This window comes from Rutilus rutilus (genome assembly GCF_951802725.1).
Source record: "Rutilus rutilus genome assembly, chromosome: 11".
NCBI classification, from domain to species: Eukaryota; Metazoa; Chordata; class Actinopteri; order Cypriniformes; family Leuciscidae; genus Rutilus; species Rutilus rutilus.
In genome coordinates this window covers 18,474,409-18,493,606 of record NC_140216.1, presented here as the reverse complement: position 1 = coordinate 18,493,606, position 19,198 = coordinate 18,474,409, and the positions used below count along the sequence as shown (strand labels likewise).

Sequence of the window (19,198 nt, the reverse complement as noted above, 5' to 3'; positions counted from 1 at the left end):
GCTATCACCCGAGCGTATGAGTCTCTGGCTGAGCCTTGTCCTCCCAGGTTGTCCCACTCTACTAGAGGTGTGGCCGCTTCCTGGGCCTTGGCTCAAGGCGCCTCGCTGACAGACATCTGTAGAGCTGCGGGCTGGGCGACACCGAACACATTCGCTAGGTTCTAGAGCCTTCGTGTGGAACCTGTTTCCTCCCGAGTACTTGCTACGGCCAGTGGTACGAGGGAATAGGTTGTGTCGGCTTGCTACGCCACTCCGCCTCGCGGTCGGATACGTGCGTCCTTTGCTCCGTATGGCGCCCAACGTCGGTGAGCCCTCCGGTGCCAGGCATGGCGGACCACCCGGCGCCAGGTCTGCTACCTCTAGTAGGGAGTTGCTAGTAGACTGGGTGTTTTCCAGTGGTCTCTACGGTGACCCATGATGCCACGTGCAGTTCAGCCGTGTCTTCCCCTTGACGGACTCGTTCTGTCGTCCCTGTTGAGTACGCTCCCACTTCCCCCGGATTGGGACCACCTCAGGGACTGCCATATGTTTCACTATCCCACTGGGCTAGTACATATGTGTATTCCAGGCCTTCCTCAGGCAGGCTGGGCTTCCGCAGCGTCCCCCCCCCTTTTTTGGGGGGTTAGGGCACGCTTTCCCAGTGTTATCCAATATCCACTGAGCGGGTCTTGCGGAACAGCAGTGTGATTCCCTAGCTAGCTCCCGCAACTTATTTCAAGAAACTGCTGCAGGATATCTTAGCTGGGCGCTGGAAGGGGCCAGCACCATGGCGCTTTATTAGGGATCCCAATTCATCAGGGAACTCCCCTGACGACACGTCGGAGTTCCCAGGACGAAAGGGAACGTCTCGGTTACGTATGTAACCTTCGTTCCCTGAGTTCAGGGAACGGAGACGTGTCGTCCCTTCGCCATATTGCTGTACCTTCGCGGAGGACCGGACACTGTTCGGCTCCTCAGCGAAAAGCACTGATGCAATGTTTACTTCCGCCTTTTATACCCGCGCTGGTAGGCGGGTCGCGGAATGCAAATCTTGCATGCCAATGTCCATTGGCTCGTTTTAATTCTCTCCCTAGCGTGATCCCAATTCGTCAGGGAACTCCCCCGACGACACGACTCCGTTCCCTGAACTCAGGGAACGAGGGTTACATACGTAACCGAGACGTTCTCACACTTTAAAATGTAGTTGAGCCCACACTATGAAATCTGACTCATCATATAGTCTCTCTATTTCACTGCTGACAATTAACCCTTCTCAAAAAGCTATTTTAAGTTGTTATTATAAGTAGTTATAAGTAGTTATTCAAGTGCTGCAATTAACAACTATTATAATAATCAACTAATATGTTGATTTGTTTGATTAGTCATGTAACTAATTAATTAATATAAACAACAATACAAACCTTATAAATAAATATCACTTAATAAATAATATTATATATTAAAAAATATATATATTAATGTTCAGATTTAGGCAGTAGGGGGCAGAGTAGCTCTTGCCCTGAATGATTTAACATCTGTGAAGCCATAGTGTGTCAGCTGGCGTGACGGTTGGCCGGCTGAATGAATGGTAATTTAAAATGTAAAAGCGTTGGTGAATAAAAGAGGGCGCCGGATTAACTGCCGGATCCTTTAAACCCCAGAGGACTGGCAGCAGCCCAACGGGCCACCAACCACCTGTGTACTTTTAAAATGGACACTTCTCCATTTCTATCTGCCGTCCGAGCAACACAGCGACCAATCAGAAATCAAAAAGCATTTAGAACAAAGTGGAAGCTTTTTTGCCTAGTTTTGAACCGTTATTTAGTTGAAACTTGTCTGCAATAAAAATTAACATTAATTTAATATTGTCCCATGTATAATGGTGTTGCTGGAGGCAAATAAGTCCTCAAAATCAATCAAATTAAGCATGATTGTAAATCAGTGTGTTGAGCATATGGAACAGGCAGAAATATGACCTGCTCTTGAAGGCAAAGAAAAATCTATTAAAAATCTAAAATCTATTGGGGTATAATACAAATCTGTCTGTAATACTAAGATGAAGGGAAAATGCATCGATGAAGGAGCCAATTGCATCCATGGCCCTACTATTCAAGTAAAAGATTTTACAAAAATGTTTTAAATGATAATTCAATAGATCAATAGAATCGCATTGTGGTGCTATTGGATCATATTCATAGTTAATTTGAAATACTACACATGTGCACTGAGAATTCTATTGTATATGGTAGCAAATTCATTGGTCAAAAAGTATATTTAATGTCACTAAATCAACCTAAACAAATTGTTACACCAAAACAAAAACAAAAGTAAAAGAAATAGAAATAGCTCCTCAGTGAAGCAATTACAGGTTACCACTTTTTACACCAGTGGTTTCTCTGTGAGTAGTAGACGTAGCTTCATAGATCCACTAAAAATCACCTGGACACCAGCTGATTAAAAATAATTGCAAAAAATGGCTCAGAAAAGTGAAATTAGTTCTGAGAAAAGCTCTAGCAGCATTTGAGCACAGATGACATTTGCTGATATTTTGTTTTTAATTAATTTACATTCAGACATTTTTAAATCTGACGTAAATGTGTAATTTTTTTTAGGGCCACTGTTTTTTTGTTTTTTTTCGGTCTACCGAAATATAAAACATTAACTTTATTAATATATCCCTGCATCATAAATGTGGTCGCAAGCCTCTTGGAATCAAAGTGCTGCAGATCTAGAGCTCTTGAAATCAAAGCGCTTCTTCAGTGTGTTGTTACAACAAATGAGAGTGTGTGTGGAGCCTGTGCTGTTGTTTTGTGTGTGTTGAAGACTGCTGGCCTAACGGTCGCTTCTCACTGACTACAATAGCCTTCTCAACATGCCTCTGACAGCCTGTGTGTGTGTGTGTGCGCAGCAGTTGGTAGCTGTTCTGGGGGAGGGGTGTGTATGGAATACGAAAAGACCAGGACTGGTTTGAGAAACACACACAGACAATTTAAACACATTTTCAAAAATGACTTTTTGAATAAATCTTTTGGACTTTCGTTCGGTTGTAGAACACAACTATATTTTGAGAAGATATTTTGATGTTTCAGTGCTTTGTTTTGTTTTTTCATTCAATGAAAGTAGACGGGGTCTAGTGTTGTTTTGACCCCAATGTTCTTCAAAACAGAAAGCTGTATGGGTTTGGAACAACATGAGGGTGAATGAACGATGACAGTATTTAGTTTTGTGGGTGAACGATCTCTTTATACCAATGACCTTTAGATGTGATGTATAATATAATACAACAGGCCTCTTGTCCCTTTATTGCCTAAAAAGAAAAGGGAAATCATGCACATGAGGTTAAGAGATCATTTTCATCAAACAATAAAAATCACACAAACAGGTTTTCTGTGCCTGGTTTTGAAGTGCCGCCCAACCGAAAGGATCATTTGACTCTGTCCATGGAAAACAACAATCGTCTATTTCACCATCGACTCTGCTTTCTCTTCTAGTTTTTCCTGTCGCGGTGAGATTTATTTTCACACACTCGTTCATATCTCCCTCTGTCTCATTCCAGTTCAGCTCAATGGGGCGTAACGCTCTGCCTCTCTGTGACATCCTGGCTTCTACAGGACTATAATACTAATGACACTTATAAAATAGATATAAAGAAAACAGCAGTAACCACATAAAGACAACAAGGATTTAGATGACACTGAATCATTTGGTGAATCACACAAAGAACTGTTCGGGTCACAAACAAAATAAATGATATGTTACATAAGAAAATGAATGCTATTATTTTGCCAAGATATAATTTCACATATCTTTTGTAATTAGAGTAACATTATAAATTGATCCCATTATTTTAATTATTGTTTATAGGGCTCATGCAAACACGATTTGAAATGATTCAAATAAAAAAATTATTTCAGTTAACATAATTTTTCTGTACTATACATCATTACAGTTCTATTAACAACTTATAATATAGTATATATATATAGTATATATATATTTGTATTATATTATATATTTATCCATTTTATTATTATTATTATTATTATATGCTTAATTTCTGAATGAATCTGTATTCATGTACAAATCGGTTGAATGAACGATTCAATGACACACTAATAAAGTCACTTGTCACCGGCATAACAAAATCAACTGTAGTAAAGGTCATATTAATTTATGCATTTCTGTCATGACAACTCTCAGATAGTTTTATATTACATATTGTTTGGAGGACAGCATTGGGTAGGATGTGGAATAATATTGTTTAAAATAATGAATTAAAATTAATAAAAAAATGTAAATAAAAAAAATAAATTGAATGTATATTTTTTAGTTTTTCCCATCTGATTAATCAATTAATCGGAAAAAATTATTTAGATATCAACATTAGATATCATGTTGCAAGCTGATAGAGATAAGAAAACCCAGCAACCATCTGAAAAAGTATCATAATTTAAGTAATTTTATAATATCATTGACATAACCCTTACACTTGTATTTGAATTTAGTGAAAAACCCATTGGGAGTTATAATGAATGACGGGCTTTGTATGAATACATATTTAACCGCTCTATTTCACTGAACATTTACTCAAGTTGCTGTATTAAACACAATACTACGATGTAGTAATAATTTATTACTACATCGAATGCAAGACTGTAAAACATGAAGCTTAGTTTAAACTGTTTTATACAGTTCCATTCATTTATCACTATAAACACATTCTGCTGATTAGTTTAAGGCATTAGCAGATTTTAAAGGGGTCATATAATGGTACATGCACTTTTACAAGTTGACTGTACTGAAATGTGTGTTGGCAGTGCCTGTACACAACCATCATAAAATTATAAAAATCCATCCAGTGTTTTTTTTTTTTTTTTTATCTTCTTATATGTTTTCCCCCATCTCAAATCAAGCCGTTCGATTTTGTGACATCACAAAATCGACGCCCCTCCCACGATTGTTGATTGACAGCAGCGTTTCAACACAGACCTGCCCTCGCTCGTGAGCGAGCTGTCAATCATAGTCCGCGCGGACCGGCACGGTCATTGTTGATACGCTGGAGCACTGTCTATGAGCAAAATGGCGTCTAATCGATTGTGGTGATCTCTTCTTGGGTGTAATAAGGAACACAGCAGTCATTTTGATGTTCCTAAATCCAAACCGCTGAAGACGCAGTGGCTGAGTTTGTTTTCGAAGGGAATATTCCCCACGATCAACGTCAATGCTTTCATGTTTTCGCGAATCATTTCACACACCAGACTGCTTTACCAACGAGGCTCAGTAACCTTATAAATCTGGTTTTGCTAAGAAGCTGCTCCTGAAAAAAGGATCGGTACCAACTATTCGTGTTCCTGCTGCACCTCCAGAATAACTGAAGTGAGTGTAACGTTTTATTAACCTTTATATTAATATTTATATTAATCTTTGCAAATCGCTTGCTGCACGCTTCATGATGAATGCGGCTAAGGTTTACACTCAGGGTACATTACGGCATGTTTTCTATGTACGACGTTCTCAATATAATTCATAATCCCACGTTTATAATGAACAACGCGTTATGGTTATTGTGTTATTGTTACAAATGGTGTACGCACAGAACAGAGGGGTGGGGTGAGCAAAGCTCATTATCATTTAAAGACACATGCACTTAAACGGCGTGCTGAAAACAGAGCTGTTTTTGACCAGGTAAAATGAGTGTTTTCTTACAATACTAATGAGAATTTTTTATTAAAGTATATTACAAACTTTTAATTTAGACCCTAAAGAATCATATTAGCTTGTACAAAAATGGCATTATATGACCCCTTTAATGTGCCATTGGAGCAATGGATGAATGAATAGGAGGGCATGACTGACTGGCATGCAGCAAAGTCCCATTAAGGCAAGACATTTCACTCTGCAGCCACTTTGAACGACTCTCATCAGTTTCTATAGCAACCAGCATAACCAATCAGCGATTGGCTCTTTTATTTAGAAGGCGGGGCTATCCCGCCATATTGCATGTTGCACTTTCTCCCATTCAAGTGAGTCCACCGTCTTCGTATATCTAAAGTCTTTACGCACAGCTGACACTGCCTGCACGCGCTTGTTTCAACTTTAAATGCACCAAACTGCAACGGTTTCTTCTTGACAATTAGACAAATTATCCTCTCGTTTTGCCAGAGAACCTTTTCTTTCTTAGCAATGAGTAGGTAGCCTGACTACGTCAGACTTCTTACTTCCGCTCAATTTCATTTCGCTTCTGTACTCAGTCTGAGACAGCGTAATAGCTTTCCGTTTTCCTCCGGCCTGAAAACAGCCGGCCAATCAACGAACAGAGGGCGGCCACAGCCATGTTCACTCCGGTATTTCGCTCGATGGTTTTGTTTTGGCATCATACTACATGTGTTTACAGTGGAAGTTAGATGCGGCTGAGCATGCTGAAGGGAGTGGATTGGAATCCACTGCTGCTTCAATATGTAATGAGTGATTATAATCAAGGTATTAATCAATACTTTTCCTTCTAAATATCAAATGAGTTGAATGACTTCTCTGGAGATTTTACTTTGTTATAGAAGTTACCAGTGTGATTACTGAAATGTTCTTTTCATGTATTCATTAATGTCAGTATTTGATATTTGAATGCAGTAACATTGCTTGCCTATTTATCCCAGCTTCCAGAAATTAAATAGGGACTGGTTTTGTGTTTGAGAAAGGTCTTCAACATGTTAAAACACATAGGGGTCATTTAAGTCTATAGTTTAAGGTACCATTTGTCAGTTAAAGCCTATAGTTTCCATTTAGGATAAAGTGTCCTATCCTGAGAGAAAGAACTTGTTATCTTGATGTTTTGAGAGGACTCTCCTGTTTATAGTTAGAGCCTGGCCAAATCCAACCTTGGAAAAGATGTGTGTCGGGTGTGTGTGTTAGTCTTCTTGCTTACAGGTTAAGGAACCACTGGCATTGTTGGAGATTGACTGAGTTGTTGTTCGAGACATGCTGGCACCCAGCAACCCAAATTTGCGACCTGGAAGGTCACGACGTGCCTAACTTCAGGGTCCGAGTGTCAGCGGCATAATCTATGGAGATATGCTTCTGTCTATCTGTATATGTGTGGAAAATTACTATGTTTATCAATTTCTTGGCCAATAAGAATCATTCAGCCTGTAAGCAATGGCGTAGCTTAGACCTTGGAAATGGTATAACTGCTGTGATCTTTGTAACTGGAAGTGGGGCGGCCTACGAACTCCTGTGTGAGTCTTAAAGCTGACTTCTGCTGATGAAACTGCAAACTATCTTCAGTAAAACTTTTCTTCTATTTTTTATAATTCTGACTCCGGGTCTTCTTTCAAACATCTGGTCCATGGGTCCTAAACTGTTAACCCCTAACAATGCGCATAACACACGCCATAACCAAACATTATGTGATTGGCTTACGGGAACCAATGATTTTAAACTTCAGACAAGCGCTTTTCAATTATGCCATGCCAGACTCTGTCTACGAAGCAAAGCGAAGTAGCAGAGTTTGGTATTACCAGGCTAATGAGTAGGGGCCTGCAACACAGGTTTCAGCAAGCTAAAGGAACATCGTCCTTTTTAAAACAAAGTTATTGTTTGATGTTTTGCAGATTAAAAGAAAGAGGTTTATGTTTAGACGTGAATGCCCTGCCTGGTTCCAGAATCTAGAATTTCCCAGAGTTAGTGAGGGTATTCTAATGCAGATGCTACTGTGTAAGCAACGGCTCACTATAAGAATAGCAATATACGTGAAACATTTAAGATTTACAAGTTATTAGTTTAACAATGTTTGGAATATGAAACATCGGAAAACGCTAAAATGAAGGGGAACTTCCTGCGCATGCATAAAACCTCAATAGCTCACTGAGATGAAACAGATGGAACAGGCATAAAAAAGTTATCATGCTATTCTCCTGACAGGATAATTTTATTTATCAAAATATCTCACCATTCATTTATGTGTCCAGGTCGCACTTAGTCACTATTATATGCTTGGTCTAAAACGCAACTCCTCTCATGTTTTGCCATAGAACAGCAATTGCGAGTACATTTTCTGTCATCTTTTCAGGACTGTGATATGAAGAGTGTACAAAGTAACATATATTTAGCAACAGTGGCAAAGTGAATAGCACAAAACAGGCACAATAGCAGTACACACATACATATCTATCCGTTCAATATGCATCACATGACTAAACATGCGTCATCGTTTTCAAATATCTCAGTTTTCACAGTGCACACTGCAACACGTAAACTAAGAAAGCATTTTCAAAAAGCTCAGTTTACGCAGGACAAAAATGCCATCTCAGTTTGGACGGAAAGCCAAACCGCAGAGAAAAAGATACGTTTTCAAACAAAAATGTATTAGTGTGGACACACTTTCACCCCAATTTGCGATTTGGATGACTCAGCAATAGTGGCCGAATGTCTGTGCCAATCTGCAGATTTTGTTCGTTCGGAGTAAATTGCGTAATGTATGGTGGGCACAGACTCCATCCAGTGGGAGGACATCAAAACACTTTTGATAGCCGATTTTATATCATAGTGTATGACACATCACTAATAAATACAGTACATGATACAGTCATAATACGCTGACCAGACAATGGAAATCAAGGGTGCGAAGTCACAAAGGTCGAGAGAAAATGGAGACGACTTACGCCAACTACACTGTCTGCTTGTTGCTGCTGCATAAACGCAATATTGCACATTCACTAGCTGCTAATATGCGTAGTAATCCACTATAAGCATTAAAACAGGACTGTTAACATGAAACACGATTTTAAACGTCATGCATGGTTTTTTCATAAGGAATTGACAAAGCAGACCATGCAAAAATGCATAGTGACATAGCATAAAAAAAACTGTTCAATTATCTTAGATGTTGAATTTCAGAGGATTTCTGAAAGCACGCTGCAGACTACTAACAGAAAGCAATGGCAATTATTTTAATGTTGAGCAGCAAGCTCATTGGCAGCTGATGCCACAGCAACCAATCAGCTGCACTATAGATAATGATGTGATCGCTAACAATTTGAGTTAAGGACCTATCAGCCTGCGCCATCTAGAGTTTAATGAAAGAACTTAGAATAAATACTAACATCAGTTAAGATTAAGAACTCATACACCTCTGAAATGTACTTCCAGAACAACTCATCACTTTTCACTGTATATGGTGGACACAAAACGTCAACTAGGTTGATTTGTCGATAATATTTTTACGGAGGGCATAGAAAAAGAATCAACAGTTTCAGGAAATATCTCCCTAATGTTCTTAACTTGAACTTCTCAGTGTTCACATGTTCACTGAGTCTCAGTCTCAGTCACGGCTGGTAACTTCACTTTCTAATGATTCTGTTCTTTTCTATTTCTGGCCTATTCAAATCTGTGATTTAAACAATGTCTCAGTGATCCCCATGCAACTCTAGGGTTTGCAAATGTGTTTAACTTTGATATGAATTTGATGAGCAGCGTGGTTATGAAACTGATGTTGGCTGGTTGTTAGTAGGTTATTAAATTTCAGGACAGCAGTCCAGAGCGGTACGCTTCCCAGACTGAGATAATGGCATTAAAGTGATTAAATCTACTATGGATTTCACACACTTGATTTAAGATGCAATTTTCAGTAAAGTAACCTCAAAAACTCAACACAGATTAGCCATAGCGCATCTGTCTTTCCTCTAGTGTTTTCACAGTCTGTCATTTACACTTCACTCCAAGCACACAATGAAAGTGTGTGTGTTTGTAAGATTAAAGCTAACAGCAGTGTGTGTCACTGTGTAGTATGTGCAGACTGCAGAATAGGGCTGGCGTTGTGTCGCTTTCAGATGAATCACACACTTCCGTGTGATTCAGTCCTCTCCGAGGATTACAGCCGTCTAATAGAAGACCCACACACACACACACACCTCAGTACTAAACCCACTGCCACTCACAGTCATCCTTCTGAAACCTCATTCTTATATCAACACACAAAACACAAACTGATTTTACATTTTATGAAGATCACATTGTTGATGGTTGATAAACGGTCCAACTCAAATGTATCTATGATACTGATATGCTATTGATATTCCCTGTGATATTGTAATCCCTAAATATGTCTCATTCAAAGACAGTCCAAATGATTTGTTGGTCATCACACAAATTTATAATCCTAGAAGCAAAAGTCTAGTCAAGAGTTATAAGCCATTAACCAAAAAAAATATTTGAAAACCAGACAAAAAAACAAGGTACAAGGCTGTGTACTAAATGCCATAAATATGAAGCATTTCAAATGACAACTGAATTACAAAATGATAGTGAAATATAAAACTATTGATTTAAAGTTGCTTATCATATATATGGAAACATTATATTTTAAGATAATTGCAATATATGCATATGTCCTACATATGCATGTAACTATTTCTACAACTACATTTAACCATTTTATGTCAGTTGCAGAAATGGAAAAGGTGGTTAAGAATTACATTGGCGCAAATCTGATTGGTGGATGTTTCTTTGCGAAATCATGGGCAATGCCGTTTTTCATCAGGAATACGGCTGTTAAAAATTATTTTAATGAATATGTTGAAATGTGGCCTGATGGCTTCAACAAAAGCATATCCCATCAATGAACAACTTCACAGTAGGTCTGTCTTTAAAGTTTTATAAGTTACAATTGAGAATGAATTCCCCAATGAAGAAAGATTTTTACTTCCAGACCCCAATTGTTACACTCCATGACATGGTACAATAGCAACATTACATCAAAACACATTACTAAACTCTGAAACTAACAAAGAATAATATGGCTTTTAAAGAAACCAGTGCCATTTTTCAGAAAACAGCCAACTGTGAAAAAAATATTAACCGTGAAAAGTAATTTGACGAAAGGTGCAAAAACACAGTGGAGCACTATAAAAGAGTTTGCCTTACAGTAAGTGCAGCTGAAGCCATCTGTAACCTCTGGCCTCAAAACACACTGGTGTCAACGTTTGATTGACAGTGATTTAAAACTAGTACTGTTCTCTGTGCTCTTATAGCACTTAAAGGGCTTGTGTCATGAAAAAAAAAAAATTTTGATATTTTGAAATAAAAGAGTTCATGTGCTATAAAACATTCTGTAGCTTTCAAACTCAAACTCAAAACTCTTCCAGCAGTTCAAAAACAGCATTTATTGAAAAATCCCTCTACAGCTGAAGAAGCAGAAAAGGTCTGAATCCAGAATAAAATTAGCGCAAACATCGTTATGGTGTACACAACATGGAATGATTTGATGACAGACAACCTTGCTGTCACAGAGAGTGATGAAGCAGACAGGTGAGTATAATGTAACTGAAGTTTATTATGAACAGAAGCACGGAAACCAGCAGATGTAAATGGTGAGTTGAACATAATGAAGATAGTTGAATGGAACTTAGCTGATGAATAACAGTATTAACGGATAACGGAACGATGCTGATGGCTGACGTGGATGAGAGTCACTGACGATGATAGCAGGTTCGTGGAACGGGATCGGAAGACGAGGATGGCAGGTAAGTGGAACAGGTAAGGATCGAGGTAGAGTCTGTGGCTGAGTCCCAATTCGCCTACTTATACTACGACCTAAAAGTACGTACTTTTGAGTGTGTAGCAAAAGAGTATGCACGTTCTGGGACATACTTCGATGACATGAACGAGAACGTGGTTGCCTAGTTACGTACACTGCGACTGTTAACAAAACATTTTACATTTCATTCATTCTTATATGTCCAATATAATTTTATTTACTATTCCCATCCTTTTTTCCACAATACATTTACAATGTGTTTTACCAAATTGAGGAGTGAAGCAGGGCGTCGTCGTAGATCAAACAAACGCATGTCGTTTGTGAGGCGGCTGGTTCTGACGTTCATGTGAAATGTGTGTAACGAAAACTACTTATTTTCTGAGTTAAAATATTTAAAGTTTATAGTATAACTATTGTTTAACGTATTTTATACTTAATTTTATACTTTATGTAGCAGTATAATACTCAAAAATACCCCGATGAAAATTAACCATGCTTTTACTATAGTAAAAGTGTAGTAACCATGTTTCTTTGGTTGGACTGATAAAGTTAACATTTGTACAGCCACAGTATTACTACAAATAAGTCAGTGTGGTTAAACTATGGTTAGTGTAGTAAAAGGTGTTTCTTTTCATAAGGGTTTATAGTAAGGTATAAATCTAAGACAGAAACATCAAAAGAAATACATAAAAAAAGACACTTGCATGACACTGTACTAGAGCCTTTTTATTTACCCTACAAGATAAACACGGTACTTGTTTGGCACAACATAAACCCATTAATATTACGAGACAATAAAATATAACTTTAATCAGGGTTAAACATTTGAATTCTTACACTTAAAAACTGAGGGCGCATTCACAGTCGTATTTTTAAATTTCGCGGTCTTTCTCCTCTGCTATTGACGCAGCTCGGACTCATCTCTTCAATCGGACTCGATTGTTCACCACACCGGCTGCCATGTTTACATCACCACCATCACCACAAAGCTCCTCCCTCCCGCACGCAATGGGTTGTGGGCAATATTAGCCGTTAGAGTGTGCATTGATCTGCACTTCGAATTCTAACCGGAAATAGTAGACCATCCGGGTATCTTTGGAATACTCATTTCAACATACTACGATTTGGGACGTACTAATTCTAGTTTCGCATACTATTTAGGACGGATAGTATGTGAATTGGGACTCAGCATGTGTGTCCATGGAAAGACGAGATCAGACAATGAAGAGTGGTGCAAGTGAATGTATATAGTGAACAGGTGACGAGGTACAGGTGTGGTGATTAGTAATCAGGGGAGAGTGAACGAGTGGGTGGAGTCTGTAGATCTGGTGGAGCCGTGACACTTGCATAGTGATGCACACGTTGCTTCTTTTAATTATTGTGTAGACTGGTCTCTAAAATTCACTAGCATCAGTGCTAATGCTAGCTAGAACTGCTAACTACTAAATGCCTCTTTAAAGATGGAATTTGTCTGAAGTGAAAGAAGGAAACTCTTAGTTTGTATTGACAGTGAGTGGAGGTTCCTAGGGATTTTAATCACAGATTCCTGCAGAGAAACTGTCCTGATAATTATTAATTGCTTAATACTTCAAATACTTAAGTACTCCTGCTTAATGACACTTACAAAAATATCTAAAGCAAGACAGATGGATGACAATGAAGAGAAAAACAAAGCAACAGTCTGCCAAACAGAAGACAAAAGATAAAGCACATGGAAGACAATGAAAAAAAAAAAATGAAAAAAAGAAGCCGCCACAAATTACTATGAGAAAAGAGAAATTCAGAATGTCAGGCAGTTGAAGGAGCTTTTAAGGTACAGATGGTGAAAACTGAGAAAAAGAAAAAGCGCAGAATGAAAGAGTACGAGAGGACTCTTTCAGCTCGGTGAGGTCTTTACTTCTACAAACACCTCTGCAGTATTTGTCAGTGGGCTGAACAGAGTTTTACCACTGGCTGAGAAAAGGAAGCAACAAACTGAAAAAAGGCGATCAATCAACAGCTTCCGTGCAACTCTCTTGCCTCCGCTGAGCTTAACCTCTTTCCACGCCCCTCACGACAATGATAAATTAGTGGCGCACTAAAGTGCTTTACAGCTCCTCAACGCACATCTCATCAACCTCAAACCGACGCGCCTGAGCAACTGCTCGTCCCAATTCACCTCTCTCTGATACATTTATTTCAGGCCTGGTACCAGTGTACAAATTTAACACCCGCCAGGGGCCAAATGCAGGTAATAATTGTCTTTGACAATGAAATAAAAGGTTAGAGTAAGCCGGTAATTAATGTAAAACAGTTCCAAAAAAGATGATGCAAGGCTCCCAAAACCCTGTTGGGATTTATTATTTGTAATGACTAGCTGGCTGTACATTTTCCAGCTATTACACAGCTTCACAAAATAAAGAAATACCTGGACAAATTTTTTTAAAAAAAAGATTATTTTTTAAATTTCTTCTAATTATATTATTACCTTACTTGAAGACAGTGGAGTTTTTAAAAATCCTTAGTGTTGAGCCCTGTGTCAATATTTTTGTTTTAGTTAACAGTAATACTTGTTAATAAAAATAATGATATGATGATGATTTTCTGTTAGTAAAACAATAGCCTACATGTGTACCCATTTGAACTGTACTGTGCAAAGACTGGTAACATAAAACAATTTTACTGACTAGAAGGCTACTGTTGACTTACTCTCTATAGTAAGATACTTACAAAGAGTATACATACTCCTACAAGAGTCTCTTGCTTTCATATTCCCTTCTGAAGGCTGAGGAGGATAAAATCCTATAGAAACAAAAATTTGTTAATAAAGGTAATTTTTTTTTTTTTTTATAGCTCAAAAAATTCAGGTAGTTGCATATTTCTCTCACTACATAATGAAATAACTTACAATACGCAAGTGACAGATTGATCTGCAGTGTCTATAAAAAAAAAAAAAAAAATAAAACTTCTGGTCAAATGTTTGGAACAATTAAGATTTACACTTTAGAACACTATTCCGTCATTAATGAATAACTAACAAGTAACTCTGATTAATTAATTAGTAAGTAATAGTGCTCAGTTGAATGAGGTAGTTCACTATTATGAACTAATCAATAACTCTTTTTTTATAGGTTCAAAATGAATGTGAATAATGCCCAATGCATAAATTAATTCCAAAATGAAGATCATGGTAACCCACTAGCAATGACTCACATGTTACTACTTCCTTCTAAAGGAAAAACTAGTTATTTGAAAAAGTATTCTAAAGTGAAAAGAATGATAACTCTCTAGTATTGACTGAAGTCATTATACGCTTTGAGGTTTTTGTAAGGTTTTGGATAGGGATGACTTAAGTGTTACTAAATCATTCTAAAGGAATTACTGGACATTTGGGTCAGTATTCTAAAGTGAAGATCATGTTAAACCACTAGTAATGACTCAGGTGTTACAACATCCTTTTAAAGGAATTACTTTCCAAAACCCACAAACACTTAAAAAGCTTACAATGACTTGCAGTCAATACTAGAGAGTTATCATGTTTTTCACTTTAGAACACTGATCTAAATAATTAGTAATTACTTTTGAAGGATTTGGTAATACTTCAGTCATTACTAGTGGGTTACCATGATCTTCACTTTAGAACTAATTAAACAATATACATTTTTCACATTAATTTTGAACCTGTATAGTAGTTTTTTTAGTAGTATTCTGGGAGGTATGAAAAAAATAGTAGTCATTAGCTAATAGTGAAATACCTCATTCAACTGAGCGCTATTACTCATTAATCAGAGTAAATTGTTAGTTAATAGTATTTACTAGAATGTTAATATTGCATTTATTCTGTGTATTTATTCATTAATGACAGAACAGTATTCTAAAGTGTTACCGAAACGTCTTTACTGTCACACAAATGCAGATGTGGTAAGCTTCTTTCAAAAGCATTTAAGAAATTGTTTTCTTAAACAGAGAAAATATTTGTTGATGGGAAAATATAATATTTTTAAAGAAAATAATACAAACTACAGTTTCTCAGTGAAAAAAAATATTTAGGCTAAAGTTTTGCTCATACTGCACACCCAAGTTTGCTCATAGCTGCACACCAAAAGTTATTTTTGGACCATGCTTGTTACTCCCTCCGAATTGCTCTTTATCCATACCATTTAGTCCCTGTCACGTTTTCATTTTGCTTCTTTGGCCAGTCGCTGCATTGGCAACCATTTATCATTAACCTTTGTCATCGTTGAGACTACATGTGTGCATGAAGATGTCTGATTAACTTCTACATAATTTTCTTACAATGCAAGCCAAAAAATGCTACACATTATGCCTTTCATCGCTGTTCCTCTTATACTCCATCACATCACTATCATTTGAAAAAATGGAGGTGTCACCGATAAAGCCTTCTGGTGATATTATATAAATGATCAAAATAAGACTATTTCTATTAGACCCCTTCAATCACCTTTATCGGAATAAAATGCTATTATCGGCTTAAAACACACTATGCTACAGTACATACAATAAAATACGTCCATTAACATAAAGTACACGTGCACGCTACAAAGTTTTGATTGAAAACATAATGAATCTACTAAATTATTGCTGTCTGCGCATACAGAATATATTCACTCCTGAACTAGTGAAACAAGTGATAAACATAGCAACGTTTTGGATTCCCTAAATTAATGTATCTGTCAGTGGCTTCTGCACTCTCTTCAATGCAGAGAAATTCAACAGACTCAAGCTACAAAGTGGTTGCTGTTATCTTTGAAATATGGTTAAAGTTTTCTGCCGAATGTACTGATAGGAATTAATGGTAAACTAAAATAATACCATTTCTATTGAAAATTGGGTAACACTTTACAATAAGGTTCATTAGTTAACATTAGTGAATTACCTTAGTTAACATGAACTAAGAATGAACAATATTTCTTCAGCAATTATTAATCTTAGTTAATTTTAATTTCAACATTTACTAATACGTTATTAAAATCAAAGGTTGTATTTGTTAACATTAGTTAATGTACTGTGAACTAACATGCACAAACAATGAACAGCTGTATTTTTATTAACTAACATTAACAAAGATGAATAAATACTGTAACAAATGTATTGCTCATGGTTAGTTCATGTTAATTAATACATTAACTAATGAACCTTATTGTAAAGTGTTACCGAAAATTGTATTTTGTGTATACATGCATTTGTAATTACACATTGATGGTTTCAATTTAGTATATTTTAAATCTATTGGCTTTATAAGTAATCGAAAAACACTACTTAAAATTATTATCAATTACTTGTACTTTAGTATGTTAGTCAACACATTAAAATAAGTGTACTTATTTAAAGCACGGCAAAAGATAAAAACAGTGTATTTGAAAGTAAAAAAAATAAATAAATAAAAGAAATTCACGAGGGCTCATTTTTTTATTCTGTTACCAAACTGGTTGACTAAACATTTAATAAAAATACAGTTTAGAATAAGAATAATAAGAGGAGTGACAACTGTATTTAATTGCAGTGTGGACAAAAAAACTGTCAATAATGACACCGTTAAAAAAAAAGCCACGTTCAATCTGGGTTCCAGATTTTTATTCTCATTAAAATTACATGTATGGGTTTATGCATTTATTTTCTTTGTTTCATACAAGTAAATATACACATGGTCACACATACACGCACACACACAAATAACCTGTGGGCAGCAGCATAAGCATCAGTGTCACAGGTCTACACGGAGTCCTGAGGAATAACGAAGACCGGCAGAGAATTTACTCAGCACTTCACTCTATATTATTGTCAATGGCTCTTCATGCGTGAGGAGAATCTTACAGCTCTGCTCTAAATCCTAGTGATCTGCCTCACTGTAAACTGCCTACAGAGACATCCTAACCTGAAAAGGAACTACATAAGTGACTGATTTGGAACACTGTAAATGGTCAACATGAGCACAAGCCACACAAATAACACTCACATTTTGATTCCAACAGAGTCTGACATTAGCATGTTGCTAAGCTAACATTTTGATACTCTAATAAAAAGTTTCTATTAAGAGAGAAATGGAAAATTGGGAAAATTGTTGTTATTAGTAGAGGATACCCTTGTGAAAAAGAAGTGTGCTTAATTGTATTAAATGTGCACTTGTAGTGTAGTTTATTTACTGTATTTAAATCATTAAAAAACTATACTATAATATTAATTGAATAAAAGGCCACTAAAGTGCACTTAAAGAGAGTACACTTTAATTACTTTCCTAACACACTTAAGTACACTTTTAATAATTGCACTTTGCAATCATTTTACATTTGAAAGGATATTTACAATTATTGTTTTAATAACCTGATGTCATGCTATAAAGAAGTACACTTATTTTCACTTATTTATCTGTTGACTAACATACTAAAGCACATGTAACATACTTGATTACAATTTTAACTGTAGTGTGTTGTTCAGTAGCCTATTATTTTAGATGTACTGCAACATCATTGCACATGTGTAATTACAAATATATTTAAATACATGACATAGAATGGCATTAAAGTATATTTTAGTTTACCATGAATGCTTGTCGGTACATTCGGCAGTAAACTTGAAACACCATATTTCAAACACAATATAAATAATTATTAAATTACATTTAAATATGTGTGCAAGCCCTAATTAAGTGGGTCTAAAGTTCATCTAACCGCATTCAATATAATTATATTATATAATTTTTAGTTTGCACTTAAGTAGATTATTTTAATGTATATTATTTCTGTAATTAGTACACTTTTTTTTAAATATGCTAAAGTGTAATTTTTCACAAGGATACTTTAAGCAGGATATGTGACTTATACATGTATGTGAAATATGTGCAGAGTTTGTTCACTGCATATCAAACAACATTACATATAACACTTCCTGTGTGGAAACATTGAGCTTTCCATCTTTTGCTAGCTCCCATGTTTCTCCAAGAGAGCTAAGAAAGCTAAGTGACAACTCCTGAGGGAGGCCTGAACAACACATAGGACATATCTCAAAAGTTGGCACCGTTTAAAGGCCAACTGAGTCTGGGAGAGAAGTGTTTAATCCTCACCACGCAGCCTGAATGCTTTTAATTAATCTATTTCATGCCTTTACGATACACACACCGCCTTTCACAGCAAAAGTGAGGCGAGAGAACGAGATACGGCGTCTCGCCAATTGTCTGACAAGTGCGCACGGTTGTGCTTTGAAGTGTCCGAGCCCTTGAGCCTCTTGTGAGGATGATATGTGCAAGTGGTTTAGGCTGCTGAAGAACTGGATTACATTGCCTCTACTTTTCCAATTAATTATCCGGCTGTTTGGGAAATGAGCACGAGGGCACTGCAGGGTTTCTGACGCGCGCTCAAGAGCCCACGCGCCCCAAAATAGAGTAATGAAGCCAAAGGAGTGCGGAGTGATAGAAAAGATAGAACTTTGTCCAAGTGAACAGCAGAAATAGTCCCGTTTGTGGGTGTAGTGTTGGTTTTTCACACTCAACGATCTTAAATGCTTTGGAGAGTTACGTAAAAAATTATCACATTTAATGAACTCACATTTCCTTTTGATGAAGCATTTGTGGTGCATTTTGAGTCTGCTCACTTCATTTGAAGACCAACTTTTGTGATATAGACGTTATTACAGAAAAAGCATTAGCTTGAGGTCAGCATAGTCCCTGGAGACTATAAGTGATGTTAAAAAGGG

At 36.9% G+C, this 19,198-nt stretch overlaps 1 protein-coding gene across 9 annotated transcripts in view; it reads right to left on the bottom strand.

Moving 5' to 3' along the window:
* ptprua (protein tyrosine phosphatase receptor type Ua) overlaps positions 1 to 19,198 on the bottom strand; it is a 480,983-nt gene that overhangs the window by 290,235 nt on the left and 171,550 nt on the right. The gene's annotated exons all lie outside the window — the stretch shown is intronic.